The 15,024-nt window shown below is 39.7% G+C and overlaps 1 protein-coding gene across 4 annotated transcripts in view; it reads right to left on the bottom strand.

Moving 5' to 3' along the window:
* Positions 1-15,024, bottom strand: part of LOC106053031 (homeobox protein DLX-6-like) — an 82,095-nt gene that overhangs the window by 5,412 nt on the left and 61,659 nt on the right. The window lies entirely within an intron of this gene.

Raw genomic sequence — 15,024 nt, forward strand, 5'->3', positions numbered from 1 at the left:
TTAACTATAAACTATGTCTGTTTTCCCATCTCTCTTGCACCCTCTTTCTCCCTCTTTCTCTCATTCTCTCTCTCTTTATCTTTTTAACTCTAATCGTCGTATTTTAATTAGTTATTTCAAAAGCCTAAACCAGTGTTTCCCTGTGTCCCACGGTAACCTAGTGTTCCGCGTGAAATGGCCTATGGGTTCCTTGAACTACTGGAATAATTAAATAGTAGGCCGACACGTGAATTAATCTCTCTAAAAAAAATAATCAAAGTGTTCCGCTAAAATACTCAGAATGTGGGAAGTGTTCTGTTAGGACAAAGTTTGGGAACCACTGGCCTAAAGAAGCACAGCATTGTTCATTTCTTTCCGTTACTCCGTAAACTGATCTGTGTATTGGCTTGCTTCACACATTACAGACCAAACTTCAACACTGTCAGAATGCTGCTTCAACAGTTCATTCAAGAGAACCACTGACCCTTCTACCCCCAACATGCCCATCAAGATGTGCACTGATTTATTCCATATCAGTTTGAACCCTGCAGGTAAAGGTATCAAAGCTTACCAAATCGATCAACTGAATTAATAGCTAAGGTCAGTAAACAAAAAAAAAAACTCTACAAGTAGAATAAAAAACAAATACTTGTTAAAAATAAAGCTTTTATAATTTAAAGCAACGCACAATTACTGCCGTATCTCTCGTTGATTTAGTGATTAGCTTATTACTTAGTTACTTTTGTTTTCAAGAGGAATAAAAAAGCCTCAGTTCCGGGACACACTAGCCCACCAAGTAGAGACACATTTCATCTATCAATGTAACTAAGAGTAAGGAAAAACAGTTTCACACCTAGTAAACGTCTGTAAAAGTTTCTATTCTACAGATGGAATTCCGTTAAAGACTGAGATTTTGAATTTTCGGATTCTTAGGACACCCCTGAGTCCACCCAACTCTAATGGTACCTGATTAATTGGTGGTTTTGCTGGCCACATAACACCCTCGTTAACGCTCAGCCACAAAAAGCTGATGAGTTTTTCACTATTTGCCACCATGGATCGCAAGGTCTGAAATGGGTAGGCCTACTAGAAGAAAATGACGGCTTCGCAATACATTTTAGTCAGAATCATAGTAACAGTCCATTGTTGTGTTCTGTTTTAACTCTTAGTATTACTGAACGTGAGGATAAATCAATCAATATCAGCTCTCTTAATCTCAACAATGATTAGTTCTATGTAAGTTGACTATTACAATATTATCACGTGGGTTACACTATAGAGGAGCATATTGATATAATAATAGTCTCTTTATAGAAATGAGGGTATGTGTGTATGTGTTGTCCAAGTTGTATGAATCTGTTAGTGTGTTTGGGGAAAATCCTTCCCTGACAAACCAACCGCCGCCGCCCCCCTCCCTTTGCTACTCCTCTGTTTTTAGTCCTCGAGTCACAAGGCGACCTTGTCACCACCTCATCCTACCCAGCTCCCCACCCTGCCCGCACTCCCTCTCTGCCGGCTGCCAGTACCCCAGGTGTCTTTATAATCATCTCTGCCTCAAACACAACAATAACACTATTGTACTAGAACCACTTCACCTCCCCCCCCTCCACACACACACACTTCCCTTCTCCCCCCCCCCCCCCCCGGTGCTACCCAGAGTTCCAAGCAGCGACCACCTCATGTCAGAAGAAGGGTACCGTTGGAGTTGGAGCGAAGGTGTGTGAAAGGAAAGGGGGGGGGGGAGGAAGAGATTGTGTGGGGAGGGGGAGGGGTAAACGAGGAAGTGGGGGGGGGGATCGTTAAAGGTTTGGGAAGGGGAGGGGGGATGCACCAGATCGATGCCACACAGCGGCCAGGCTCTTTCATTTGGTCGTTTTCACAGGGTCTGAGATTGATTTCTAGAGAAGGGGGAAAAAAACAGAATGGATCGATACTTTTTGTATATGTGTCAATGTGACTGTATGTATGTGTATATATATATATATGTCTATGTGTGTACATTTCTCGCTCTGAGCAGATGCTTGCCTACAAGTAGATCTAACCAAGTGCTCTTTTGTTGCCGATATTCGATTCTCGTTCTCCTCCACTATCTGTCTGTATTTCCTGATGTACTAGGAGGCGGAGGGGGGGGGGAGGTATTTATTGTTCTAATAGCTTCCTATTCTTTACAATGAAAGAAAGAGAAATGATAGGGGGGGGGGGGGGAGACAGCGGCGGAATACAAGAAAGAACACCATAAGAAAGACAAGAACATGGAAACAGAACATCTATATTGACAGCTCTTTTGTTGGTATGATTGTGTATTTTAAGTTAACAGCAAAAACTTTTCACAATTTGTGAAATATAGTCACTATATAAGTTAATGGACAGAATGTTAGATACAGTTGTACACAAATCCGTCCATAAAGGTAGAGCCGTCTAAATGTTACTCATCGAACCATTTATTGTATAGTTGAGTGCTGCCGACTATTTACAGCGTCAAGCACAAAGTAGTCAATAACATTTAATAGCAGACTATTTTTAGTATTAAGTACTGAGTAGTCAATAACATTTAACAGTAAACAAAAAAAAAATTGACTTCGTTCACAATAAGACACTAGCGCGGACATTGATAGACACGTGTTTTAAATACACTGAGGGTAGTTCCTATTAAGTCCAACCAGCGCTACAGACTTCTGCTAATTAGCCGCCATTGACGGGATGTCTATAGAACGATGTCGAAGAGGATCAGTGTGCTTAGCACTTCGTCACTAGCACTATCATTGAATCGCTTTTACATGAAACTTTGACGGTGTGCGCGGCTTCTATATCGCAAGCCGTTCGACCAGACGGTCAAAACTAATTTCGATGTCGTTAGCGTGCATTCCGCCACAGTACTATAAAAATAATTGAGGTCAATAATATGTCTGCCAGTGTGTCCGAGCCAGTTTCATTTTTATGTACTAAGAGATATGTGTTTTCCCTGTCAGAAGTTTCTTTGTTCTATCAGAACCTCCTATTTTCTGCCAAAACCTCGTATTTTCTGTAAAAACCTATTTTCTGCCAAAACACGGTATTTTCTGTGAAAACCTCGTATTTTCTGCCAAAACCTCGATTTTCTACCAAAACCTCATATTTTCTATCAAAATTTCATATTTTCTGTCAAAACCTCGCATTTTCAATCAAAACACCCAATTTTTTAAAACCTATTTTCTGCCTAAATCATATATTTCGTGTCGGAACCTCGTATTTTCTTTCGATACCTATTTATTTAAGACCTCCTTTTTTTCTTTACCAGCAAATAAGCTTGATAATCTTGCTAGTGTTTTTCTCTTAGTGTTTGATACATATAGGGCCTCCCAATGTCTTTCAAAAACAAACTCTTCTTTCTAAATCTTTCAGTATCCAACTTTCCCCCAAGTTGAAAAACATAAATCGCAACTTGCTATTAAATGTAATAGTCCAAACCTTAAAATGCTCATAAAATACCCCCCCCCCCAGCCGGACACACACACACACCCACATCCACACCCACACGCGCACACCCACACATACACGCACACCCACACATACACGCACACCCACACATACACGCACACCCACACATACACGTGCACTTACACATACACGCACACCCACACATACACGCGCACCCACACACGCACGCACACCCACCTACACAAAGTTTACTTTGCTTATAATATGAAACTGTTGTTCCTGTGTCTCTTCTTTGTAAAAAAAAAAGACATTGTTTGGAAGGAAAAGGTTATTGATTACAAACACACACACAAACAACTATATCCTTGTTCTAAAAAACACAAGATCTATTGAGAAGTTTTGAGAGAGAAACGCAACAAACAAAAAAAAATCGATGTTTGAATGTTCCACTAAATCCTAATCCAATAACATGACAAGTTGGCCTACCATACATTCTTCTTTCTGGACACGCCCACCAGTGGATGTAGCGTGCGCGGACATTACATGGCGCGAGCAAAGACTGGACGCAGTGATTGGACAGATACTGATTCAGAGATAAAACAATTTTTTGACATTTCGAACATTTTTTTTTTATAGAAATTACTAGAACTACAGTTTTTCCTTTTTCAAACTTGAGATAGCTACTACCAAACAAACAGTTCCGGATGAAATTTGAATATTATTATTATTATCATTATTATTAAACAATAAAAGAAAGTTATGTTTCAGTTTTTTTTATCGATAAACTAATTACAGTGTCATAGTTTCATTCGTACGCTATCAACTATCAGCTCAACTAATCCAAGATGAGGAAGTGTTGAGAAGGATGGCTGATTTTGGTTGTGTGGTAGACACTACGGAATGTCGTCCGATGGTCCCGAGTTCGAAACCTGCCCATCTACCGTACTGCAAGAGGTTTGGACTATGGCGTAATAATATTCACTTCTGGAGGAACGTGCGAGACTTCGAGCTGTTAAAGTACAGTCAAGAAAAGAAGGGGGGAGAGGGGGGGAAACAAAAATTGGTGATTAGGGTGTCACGTGGTCTAAGTCCGACCTGGACAGATATGTAGGTCTGATATGTGGACTTGAAATGTGGGTCAGAAATGTGGACTTGAAGTGTAGGTCTGATGTGTGGACTTAAAGTGTGGGTCTGATATGTGGACTTGAAGTATGGGCATGATGTGTGGATTTAATGTGTAGGCCTGATGTGTGGACCTCGTGTGTGAACATGATTTGTGGATTATATTTATGGGTTCCTTTGTGTGGGTTGATGTTTGGGCTTGTGTGTGGGCTTCAAGTGTAGGTCTGTTAAGAAAGATGTGTACAAGCTAGTTATCTTCTCTCTGAAACAATGTCGTTGTGAAACATATGTGCCTTAGAAAGAAAAATGACAGCAGGACAATAACCACAGCTCACGTCTGGCGAATCCAAAAGTACACAGTGATTTATTTTCATTCCAGCTCAAACCAAGACCAAGGGCCATAACTTTCAACTCTCGCTGGCGGAGTTGATCCCGAGAACTTGTCAACTGGAGACTGTTGGTCACATCTGATGTCACTAACGAAATGTCACCCAAAATGCCACAGCTCTTGCAGCACCAGAGAGAACTCCTATTACTGGCCTGACATTTGTGGGATAATTTGTTCGAGTGCTGACTTCAAGCTGGCTACACATACAATTGTTTTCAATGTTGCATTGGCTGTAGTGTTTTCCGTGGTGTATCGTTTGACATCGCTCGATGTTTGACTTGGCCACAGGCCTCACATTCGGCTTCTACATCTCAGTGTGATGAGTGATAATATTAAAATATCAAATTCGACCACCAACCATCCAAAAATAAATCAAATTACAAGTGTAGAATAAAAATAAATAGCGATTTTATACAATTCAAATAGCATGCAAAGGAAAATACAAAAAGATGTCGGAAAGCATTCCTGCTGTTTGCACTTCTCTGACGTCATTCCTTCATTAAGGATATCAAGTTAATGAAACCATTCACAAAGCACTGCACCATCTGATGAACCAAACGAAACCAGATACTTTAAGTCACCATCATGTAGGCCTACCAAATTCACATTTAAATTCTGTTGATAGGGCAGGTGTTGAAATCTAGCTCCAGATAGTTAACTAGGCCAACTGTAGGCGTAGTAATTAACTTTATACAGAAATTTGAATAACGCAATGTGTCTACAGTTGTATAAATCAACATTTATTTTCATTAAATTTTTTTTTCCGCTTTGGATCTCGGTTAAGACCTATGTGCATATACAAATATAAATTCCAGGATGTCAAATAATTAAAAAAAAAACAAAACATTCACTTCAAAGTCTATGGTTCTCTTCATCAAATGTATATGGCATGTACGAGTAGAACTATTTCTGTCTCCGTTCTCTCTCCTTGCTCTCTAGTTTCCCATCTTTTATATGCTCACATCCTACTAAGAATTACATCAGCCGATAGACAGACAGACAAACACACACACCATAACACAGAAAACATTTACTTTATCTAATTAGTAATGAACTTTTCTTATTAAGGCTACGTCCTTCTTTTTATTTTTTTTAAAATATATCTTAAAGGTTTAATTTTGTTCATTCAATTACTTTCTTTTCCAATCCAACTTAAATTCCCAGTGGGTGCTTCAACAGTACTACGATACAGAAACTAGGTCCGATACTGTGGCTTTCAAACCAAACATGTAGGCCTACATTTGTTCTGTAATTTACGGTCTCATTCATATAGTATACGTCTAATATACCTTCATCACAGTTTATCACATAAAAACTAAACAGCCTGTGGCTTATTGTCGCTATGAACAGACACTGATTTATCAAAAGCTGATTTTGAATGGATTATGAACGTAGAAAAGTTGTGTTGCTAGTTTTGATTGGCTGCTTGACAAAATGATTGACTTTGAAACAGCCCATATCCCACAATGCAACATATCTGACTTATTTACTGTTGTGTTCTTAGTGGTTTTGTAAAGATCGTATTCACATTCATAAAAGCGATTTTTTTTCATCATAGTTCATAAAAGTTTTATATTTACGTAGGATTAACTGAAAGTTCCATTCACAACTGCAATGTCGGAAAGCTAGTTCTTGCAGTTTCTATTACGTTTCTTATATATATATATTTCTGCCTACCGGTCCAAAACAATTGAAAGAAATTAGGAGATACAGTTACATGCATGTATTGGTATCGTGTCTCAGTCTGTTATATCCAGTGAGAAACACTGTATGTTATAATACTTTGACTTGAACATGCTGATTGACAACGTATTTAGTCAGTCCTTATTTACCCGCTGTGACGTAGTACACATCACTCTGCCCCATACAAATGCACACATAACCCCCCCATCGGCAGAATTTAAAGATGGTAGATTGACGAGCCGACAACGATTTGTAGCCACATAAAAACAAGCTCTGCTAGACCCCATTGACTCGCCTAGACCCGATAGACTCGAGCCAGACCCATTGACTCGCCTCGCTGACGACGCAGCCTTCAATGAGGCGAGCGGTTGGTTTTTATTTTTTTTTCTTCTTCTTCTTCTCTTCTGTGTTGTCTTCATCTTCAGATCGGACATAAAATGTCGAGTGGCGTTCCGGGGGAACAAGTGAAGAATGGGGAAGCAGTAGGAGGGCGATGGGGGGGGGGGGCGATGGATGTAACACAAAAAAAATCTCTTTTCATCGGAGCAGACTTCGAGAGTACGTGCTTGACAACTTCTTCAGATTCAGCTCTTTCAGTAGAGAAATATGTTTCCATAAGGTACTGGCTCTACTATAAGTAGTTGGCTTCTAGGATCTTGTGTTGTAGATGGAGCGTGGTCACTGTATGACCATGTAGCCTATGACAGTGGCAGTCTTTAGTGTCCCCTTACACACGCTAGACATTAAAAATAACACTTTTTTTTATGTGGACCACATTTTCTGTTATTAATAAGATCATTTTTGGGAGGACCACATGTTCTATTAGTGGTAAGATAATTATTGGTGGACCAAAAGCTTTACTGGTAAGATATGTTTTCGTACACCGCATTTATTGGGTAGGGAGACATTCTTGTTTGGCTGGCCATAGGTTTCATTGCTAAACAAAGGTTGAAGCTGTTCTGGCGAGTCTCTGTGATTTTGTTGAGCCATCAATTAGCTACAATTGTTTAGTGTTGCATAATAGCACAAACCCCTTTTATTAGTTCAATATTGAAGATTCATATTGTCCCTCCCCTTCTTAATACCAGTGAATAATTTAAATAGACATCTATTTAGAGTTTTGTGTTAAAATAAAACTTTTGGTTTCTGATAATGTTTTAGATTTAGACTTGTAGTCTAAATGTTGTTGTTGTTTTATTAGGTTTTGGCATAGAAAGCAAAATGTAAAGTTCCCCTTTCAGACGTTGCGATCCATAGGGCAGATGTCATCTGTTTATATGGCCCACGGTTAACGATGGTGTCATGTGGCCAGCACAATCACCAACCACTTTTACTAACATAAGGTTAGGTGGACTCTAAAGATCCCTAAATTAAAACTCCCAGTCATCACCAGGATTCGAACTATGGACTTCTCGGTTTGGAAGCCAAGGGCTTTACCACTCACCCATCGCGCTTTAGGTTTTGGCTTAAATAGTGATAAAAAACAACTTGGTCACCTGTCTGAGGAGTGGGAGCGGGGCTACGGTTCGAATCTCAATGAATTTTAATTCTGGTTTGAACTCGAATTGAATTGTTCTTGAGTTGATGAGTGTCGAAAGGCACAGACAACTTCTTCTGTATACCTCCCTCCCACAATCTCTCTCTCACACTCACAGACACTCACACACACTCAAAAGAGATGAGATCTACTTGCACTTAGTTTGCTATATAGGGGCATGAGGTTCAGAGCGCTTTGGGCATACTATACAGGAGTATGATGTCCAGAGCCCTTTGGGTAAGCTATACAGGAGTATGAGGTCCAGAGCCCTTTGGGCAAGCTATACAGGAGTATGAGGTCCAGAACCCTTTGGGCAAGCTATACAGGAGTATGAGGTCCAGAGCCCTTTGGGCAAGTTATACAGGAGTATGAGGTCCAGAGCGCTTTGGGCATGTTGCACAGGGGCATGAAGACGAGATTGTAATGGACATGGAGATGACTATAAATAATATCCTATTAGAATATTAGCTTCCCAATCAAAGATTCTATTGATCTCATTGCTTTCGGCTTCTGCTTTGGCTACTCTCAAGTTTTGTTCTAGCTCTTCTACTCCAAAGTTTATAGATTGTACCTTTGACCTAATCCCTCACACCCTACCATGTACATTCTTGTGTACACACGTGACCTATATATATGTGTGTGTGTGTGTGTGTGCACCCTCTCAGACGTGTCATCGTTTCACACCGCTTTGCCTCCATTCATATCCCACAATGCCTTTAACCAGTCCCAATAGACAAGACCGGAATAATCCGTGCGATCAAGGGACGTAAATCATGTGCTGATTAGCTCCCCTTCCCCCCATCTTCCCCTGCTGGCTGTGGTTGTCGCCGCTGTCAGTGTCGGGAGCACATATCTAGATTATCAATAACCCTTTAGAAATTTTTCCGCGAAGAGGAAGACACTACTGGAGCGAATTCGACAAGTCTCTTGATGGATTTAGGGTGCATCTTGGGGGTCCTTAGGAGAGTGCCTTTTCCCTTCTCTCTATTCATGTCTACCTAACCCCTCTCCATACCTTCTCATCTCTCCTCGCAAATTTATTCAGAGATATACATCGTATGCTGTATTTTTTCCACCAAGATTTCAACAAAATCTTTTTACGTAAATAAAATTTAAAAATAAAATAAAAACTGCAATAGCATAGGCACAGATAATGTACAACTTTTTGAGAATGATTATATATATCCACCAATGTAAGAACATGCATACCGACATCTATCAAGATATTGGAAATGGACGGCTGTTAAAACAATCTCCATCTTCCTTTTCATGTGGTATGTGTCACAGTCTCGCTTGACATTAACTGTTATTCGTTCACCTTGGGTCAAGACGGTAAAACACGAGAAACCTCTGATTTAGAAAGAGGAAGTAAGAATGACTAAATTGTAATTCTTTTCTTATCCTTCAGAAAGCTCCTTGGGTGCCAGAAAGTGACCATCGTCTAGCCCCAGTTTATTCCAAGGATATTTCAGCTATGTGACTGAGAGATGCATCCTTGCTACGGAGAAGAAGCAAGAGACAAAATGCCTTTTTTTTTTTTAATTCGGGACTGGAAGAAAGAAGAGCAATATAGAACCTTTTTCAAGACCCAGCCTAAGAACCTGCCCCAACAGCCAACAAGACAGAAGTGAGGTGGAAGAGGAGCAATATAGAACCTTTTACAAGACCAAGTTTAAGAAACTGCCCAACAGCTAACAACATAGACGCTAGGAAACAAGAGGATAATTGTTTTGATAATTTGTTAAAAAGTCAATTTTAAATAAATTACTCAGAAGCTAGAATTATGTTTTCCGTCGGGACATTTCCATCACAACTCACACACAGACACACACACATACACACACTCTCTCACACACACACTCATACAATAAAATTTTAGAATCCTTTTTTTTTTATTATTCTGTTCTATAAGCCAGTCTATTTGTTTACATGGAAACTTGGTAAGCTAGGCAAAAGAGTATTTTATGAAATAATATACCATTCATCGTCACCAGCATTATGATTCGTAGCACTGACTTTCCTCCACCGATCCATAGTTGTCTCCGAACTGTTGCGTTGCGAGATCATCAACGGTCTGTATTTCAGAATTTAGCCCCTCCAGACTTTGAACTGAGTCTACACCATAGTCCAACGCTTTATCCTTCACTACTGCACGGACTATACATTGTGATCAACATATAAGGAACAATGGCGTTGTGTTTCTAATGATAGAATTGTCTGACATTTAGATCTATGTGTATTTTATGTTCTTGTTCACCGAGTCATGTGTTAGTAATTAGATCCTGATTTGTCACGCTCAATATGCCCAGATGATACCGCCATAGTTCAGGGCGAAAGAGAAAACGGTTCGAACGTTGCTTAGACCGTAAAATGTTGACACAAGATATTCTATCCTGCCACTTTCTTCCAGCTCTCTCCATCTCTCTCTTTCTCTCTTTCTTCCGCTCTCTCCTTTAGTGATGCAGTCATACTTTTAAAGATGGTTAATCAGAACTAATTCATCTATCGGGAAGCAGCCCCCCCCACCCCCCAATAACTCGCCCCCCACCGCCCCCCTTCAGAGACAGCGAGAGACAAGACTTTGAAAACATATTTGCCTAGTATTGAACCGCAGCCCTCTTGCACACAGTCCAATTAACGTGTGTTGTCACCATCCCCCTATCGACTCACATTCACAAGACTAGAAAATAAAATAAGAGTTAGCAATGGCATCAATGAGCAGGCTGATGGCTGAGCATGCAGTGGGGGACGGGGGGGGGGCGATGAAGTGGCCAAGAGAAATAACTCTGATTAGACCAAGAAAGAACAAATTGCTTTCATCTTTTCTGACAAACCCTCCACTGATTTTTTTTGAACTGCTACGTTCGTGTACTAGGAGGATACAATAGCTGGAGGGTAGGGGCGGTGGGGGGGGGGGGGAGACCATGACGATCCATCCGTCTAGTGGACGCGAGGGTACGCCCCCTTCAGGAAAACGACCTTCAATGAAAGTCTAACGAGTCAACAGTTGAAGATGGCCAGGTTCTGGAGGTCAGTGTAGTTGTCCTTAGACCTTTTTTGTTTTTCATGGAAAGGGTTTACTCCAACAGTTTGAGAATGTGTAGGAAGATTGATTAGTGTCCATTTTGGAATGATGGAATAATCTATGAACACTTAGAATGGTGAAGGGATTTATGAACACTAAGATTGGTGAAATGATCTATGAATACACAAATATATGAACACATAGAATGGTGAAACGATTTATGAACACTACGATTGATGATGTAATCTATAAACACTCTGATTGTAGAAATGGTAAATGAACACTAAGATTGATGAAATGAACTGAACACATATAATAGTGAAATGTTATATGAACACAAACTATTTTTTTAAATATAGCAATGAAAAGATCTAGGCAAAGTTGGAAAGACGCAAGTGTACATTAACAAAAATACAGGTATGGTAGTGTATTACTGTATGACCGTGTGCATTAGTCGATTGATCTCGGGAAAAAAAAACAACTGAATTACAGATTTATGAAGAATTTATATATGTGAGTTTATAAACTCATGAAGACTGAATTTTGGAAATTGTTAAAGACTTTTGATTCAAACAAAGATTTTATCCCATGCTTTCACTTCTTCAAATAAAAATGTGGATTGGACTTCTTGAAATAAAAATGTGGATTGGACTTCTTCAAATAAAAATGTGGATTGGACTTCTTCAAATAAAAATGTGGATTGGACTTCTTGAAATAAAAATGTGGATTGGACTTCTTCAAATAAAAATGTGGATTGGACTTCTTCAAATAAAAATGTGGATTGGACTTGAAGTGCCCTACCTTGCCCCGCTCAAGCCAAGCAATTAGCAGCCCGTTTGATGAGATATTGAAGTATCCTACCATAGAGCATAGCTTGCCCTAACATATGACACAGCTTACCATGCCATGAGGCACATTTTACCCTATCATAGGACACAGGTTATCATACCATAGGACACAGCTTAACCTATGACAGGATACAGCTTACCCTGCCATAAGACTCAGCTTACTCTACTACGAGATACAGCTTACCCTGCCAAAAACTCAGCTTACCCTACTACGAGATACAGCTAACCCTGCCACCAGACACAGCTTAACCTGCCATCGGATGATCGGACAAAGCTTACCCTACCATAAGACAAAGCTTAACCTACCATATGGTACAGTTTACCCTTCCATAGGACACAGTTTACCCTACCATAGGACACAGCTTACCATACCACAGGACACAGCTTAACCTTCGAACACACATTACCCTACCATAGGACACTGCTTACTCTACCACAGGACACAGGTTACCTACCACAGGACACAGCTTACGCTACCATAGGACACAGCTTACCCTAAAAACAACATACTACAACGTCCAGCACTGTAAATTCTGTGCAGACTTGAAGGCTTTAACCGCCAACTGCTATCACTCGAGACCGCGCTGGTCAGATATTGTCACAGATCAATTGACAGGGAGCCACAGACCCTGCCAAAAGCGCGACCCCCTCCCCTCTGTTTGGCTAAGCTGACGAGTTAATTGCAGGCAGTTTGTTTTGGACATGGACATGGTCAATGACAGGGTGCCAAGGGGGAAAAAGAGAGAAGTGACACAATGTCTTTGAGAAACAGATGACACAAAGGAAACATTAAGTGACCTAGTTGTGCTAGGAGACACACAACTTGACATTGTCATTTGACATTTCGATTTGATTAAGATAAATAATAATTTTCAGCCAATGATCTTAACCTACAGGAGCTATTTTATAACAAAATGTTTAATAAAATTTAAAACTAATTCAACTCCAAAACACACTTAAATCTTTGTATAGTAGAAAGTTATCCAGCTAGACTGACTATTCTAAATTAAGTAATGTTTAAAAATATTCAAGTATTATAAGACCAGAATAGAAACATTTACTTACAACAATAGCATGTAGAAACAAAAATTTTCGTATATGTTATTAATCTTGCAAATTAAACATACAAATTAGCTAATCGAAAGTAGCCCATAAACATATCAACAAAACATTTAGCATTACGTTTCTCGTAACATCTGTGTTGCTATAGAAACTTAAGACAGTTAATTGCAACCGAATCCTTATTTTAAAAACTGTATTTGGCGTGTGAGCACATGTTTGATGCATGTGTAAGTACATGTGTCTACAACAGAGAACAATAGACAACCTAATGATCATGAAGTGTGAACAATTTCTGAACAATGTTAATCTTAATTGATCTGGGAACAAAAAACTTACTGTTTGGTTATTTGTGAAATTGGTATTTTTTTTTAACTGATCCAGACGCGTAGCTAGGGTGGGGGAGAGGGGGATTTTCACAAATTTTATTTTTATTTTTGCGATTTTAAAAATCCCCAGGGTTCCACTTGAGTGGGGCCTCCAAATGAGTGTTTTCTGCATTAAAAATTAAATATTATACAAAATGCAGGGGCCTCAAAGAAATCAAGCCCTCCCCCGTGCCCCGAAATGATGGCGAATTCCTAGCTATGCAACTGAACCGATAAGCAAACACATTTTTTGGCGGACAACTCTAACCACATTTTGTAGATCATATCAAACGTTTATAATTCGTGCAGACTCGCTACAACGTATCCCAGGTATCTGTCGTTGTTTTAGATCGGTCGATGAGACGGACCGAGTTGGTTGCTGATGAAAAGACCCAATAGCTCATTTAGGAATCTCTCAAGGTCGGGTCTTCGTCAAGGGAATTAAGAGGTTTGCATCGCCCAGTTAATCAGCGGCTATTATGGAAATGTTATAACAAGCTGAGAGAGAGACAGAGAGAGAGAGAGAAAGGGGAAGAAAGAGAGAGAGAGAACTAGTGCCAGAGTTTTTGAGACAGGAGAGAGAGAGAGAGAGAGAGAGAGAGAGAAGTATGATAGACAGGTATGAAAAAAAAGATGTAAACAAGAAAAAAAAATTTAAAATGAAATTAAAATTAAGTTCAATTAAAAATGAAAAAAAAATACAAATACAATTACAAACTTGGTTAAAATTTCCTTCCAAAGGTTTAATTCGTTATCGTTAGTATGAAACTTGGACTGTTATAAAGAGACCATGCTAATACTTAATAAACCTTAACTCTAACCCTGCTACTATCAACATCACACGCACAAATCTTTATTAAAATCATGGTAAATGGCACTTGAATTCTTTTATATAGGTACACTCCTGTCAAGGTAGCAACGTTTTACCCCTCCCTCCCCCACCACACACACACACACGACTTACTAAAGAACCCGGTTTTACTTTGTTACTACTTCATCGATTGTGTCTGCTACACCAGACCACGTCACAGGTCATAATGAACCGTCTTTGAAGTCATTACTTGGCATCACTGGGTGTCACTGTGTGGAGGTCCGATGTCGTGATATATGTTTCTTTGTTTGCTATCCGTAGTTCTCGGTGAGTTTCCAGCGATTCGGCCCACAGGGCGGTTAGGGTTAGGTTAGGATGTGATGTTATAGATTGTGAGACCGTTAGTATCATTAGTATAGAGACGCACCATAGTTGACGGACTTTGAACGGGTTTTAGAGTATTTATGTAAATGAAAGTCAGTTGGTGTTAGGGCTTCTTAGGGATAACGTAACATTACAGACAGAGACTCGACCGTGGCCTTTTCAATATTAAAACACCATTCGTGTGTGTATAACGGTTTCTACTTGTAATCTATCGAAGTCAGACAGCCATCAACAACAACACGGGCAGGGCCTATCACAATATCAAGAACTCTTTAGTGACCGTTTAAACTGTATTAACTTTAAGACTAACTGGTAAAGCATTTACATCAAACTTCAGAAACGATGGTCTCGGGTTCGAATCCTGGTTTTAAGTAATTTCATGAGCCAAGCAAAGCTGTATAGG

The sequence above is a fragment of the Biomphalaria glabrata genome, chromosome 11, assembly GCF_947242115.1.
Source record: "Biomphalaria glabrata chromosome 11, xgBioGlab47.1, whole genome shotgun sequence".
NCBI classification, from domain to species: Eukaryota; Metazoa; Mollusca; class Gastropoda; family Planorbidae; genus Biomphalaria; species Biomphalaria glabrata.